This window comes from Heptranchias perlo, unplaced genomic scaffold, assembly GCF_035084215.1.
Source record: "Heptranchias perlo isolate sHepPer1 unplaced genomic scaffold, sHepPer1.hap1 HAP1_SCAFFOLD_296, whole genome shotgun sequence".
Taxonomy (NCBI): domain Eukaryota; kingdom Metazoa; phylum Chordata; class Chondrichthyes; order Hexanchiformes; family Hexanchidae; genus Heptranchias; species Heptranchias perlo.
This window is the reverse complement of record NW_027139308.1, coordinates 330,001-332,500: the sequence shown is the minus strand read 5'-3', so window position 1 is coordinate 332,500 and position 2,500 is coordinate 330,001.

Below are 2,500 nucleotides of genomic sequence, written 5' to 3'. Positions count from 1 at the left end.
GCCCGCTATACACCCCCCCTGGGGTGAATATTAAGCCCGAGAACACCGACTGTAACCAACCGCAGTGAAAAGTTGAAGTGGCAACTCATTAACCAGATTTACACTTGGCAACTCATAAACCAAATGAACAAAAAATCTGGTTAATGAGTTGCCCAAAATAAATCTGGTTAATGAGTTGCCACTTCAACTTTTCACTGCGGTTGGTTACAGTCGGTGTTCTCGGGCTTAATATTCACCCCGGGGGGGGGGGGTGGGTGATTCTGGGGGTAGTGTCCGGGAGGGTGAGCCTTTTATTCGGCAGGAGGCGTGTGGGGAAATCATCAACCTGTCAGACGATGAGTTGTCACAAACGCCATTGCTTAATGAAAGCTGCGCTCCCGAACTGGACTGACTGTCTGTCTGTCTGTCTGTCTGTCTGTTTGTCAAGGGGAGGAAAAGGCGGTGGCGGTGGTGGTGAGGGTGGAGCATTCCGCTCAGGAGGGGAGACTTTCTTTCAGAGGTGCCAATTAATCTGCAGCAGAAAGCCATCCCCCCCGACTGGGATTCGAAGCCCGGTCCTGACCACGAGACCACCGGGGAGAGCTGCCTCAAGTCCCTGAGGGACCTGGACACGAGGCCGAGGACACACGCACGCCTGCTGCACTGGCAGCAGCGACCAGCAGGGGGCTGACCGGCTGATCCTTCCCTTTCACAGGCAGGCTTTTGGCCCTCGCTGAAACGACAAAGGTGTTCAGAAGGAAGTCCTGGGGGGGAGGGAGGGAGGCAGGGAAATCAGCACAAAGCAGGTCCCCTGGAATCTCACACCTGCGTCCCAGAAAACAGGTCTCCTGGTCAAAGCAGTCCTGCCCCGTCCTGCCATTAACGTGACAATGGACAGGGCCCCGGCAGCTTGAGACACATCTTTTTTTCAATATGCAAGTTCTTTTTAAAAAGGTTTCCTTCCACAGCAGCTCTGAGTAAGAGTGAGAGAGAGTGAGAGAGAGAGAGACACTGACTGACACTGACACTGACACTGACACACACACTGACACACACACACACACACACACACACACACACACCGTCTCCCATCCGATTGGTGGACTATGGGATTGAAAATCGAACTTTGAGTTTCAATGCAGGGGGGAGAGCGCGAACGCAGCCCCTCCCAACTACCACACGCGCGTTGTTGTTGTTGTAATATAGAACTGCAAGTTGCCGTTGTCGTGGTCGTTTCGAATCAGCACAAAGTAGGTGCCTCCCTGGAATGTCACACCTGCGTCCCAGAAAACAGGTCTCCCGGTCAAAGCAGTCCCGCCCCGCCCTGGGATTAACGTGACAACGGACAGGGCCCAGTCAGGGAGCAGCTTGAGAGACACCTTTCAATAGGCACTTCTGAAACATTAACGCCTTGTTTCTTCCGACAGTTTAACCAGCGATTAACATGACAACGGACAGGGCCCAGTCAGGGAGCAGCTTGAGAGACGTCTTTCAATAGGCGCTTCTGAAACATTAACGCCTTGTTTCTTTCGACAGTTTAACCAGCCTTTAACACGCCTTGTGTTTTTATTTCCCATTTCCAGCCAGCCAGCCAGCCAGCCAGCCAGCCAGCCAGCCGAGCCGAGCCAGCATCTGCAGTATTTTTTTTGATTGGTCTTGCCTGCCGTGGAATGAATGTTTCAACACGAGCTGCTGATTGTCAGCACCTCACCTCTTTCTCAATTGGCCGTTGCAATCTCACTCACTCGCTGTGAGACACGTCACGTCACTAGTTTTACTCAAAGAGGTTTCCTTCCACGGCAGTTCGTTAGTGACTGAGACTGACTGACGTAGGTCCGTTGAGACACAACCCTCCCCCATCTGATTGGTGGCCTACTGGCAAATTTACCAATCTGTCAAGCAATCCTGGCAAGAAAGGAAAAAACGGCAACTTCTTTAAACTCATCCACTGTTGCAATTAGAAACGGTGGCAAAAAATGTGGCCAGAGTGGGAGAGAACGGCAGTGCTTCGAGACTGCTTTCAACACCGGCAGCCAGAGAACAAAGAGGGAGGGCAAACAGGACCCGAGATCAATTCGCATCGAGCGCGGTATCGCTTCTCGGCCTTTTGGCTAAGATCAAGTGTGTTCCTTTTCGGGCTTATTTGGATCTGAGCGGACTGGAACGCTGGCCGCGACCTCGTGCGCTCGCAAAGTGCGGACTTTGCTGTGATTGGTCGTTTGTGTGCTGGCTCCGCCCCTAAATTTGCATAAGGACCAAATCAACACTGCAATGGCAGGGAAGGGTTCCTGGTGAAAGCAGTCCTGCCACTGACATGACAATGGACAGGGCCCGGCAGCTTGAGACACATCTTTCTTTCAATAAGCAAGTCCTTTTTAAAAAAGTTTCCTTCCACAGCAGCTCTGAGTGAGAGAGAGAGAGAGAGAGAGAGAGACACTGACTCACTGACTGATACTGACACCGACACACACACACACACACATATTATTTATTATTATTTTAAACGACAAAGGTGTTCAGA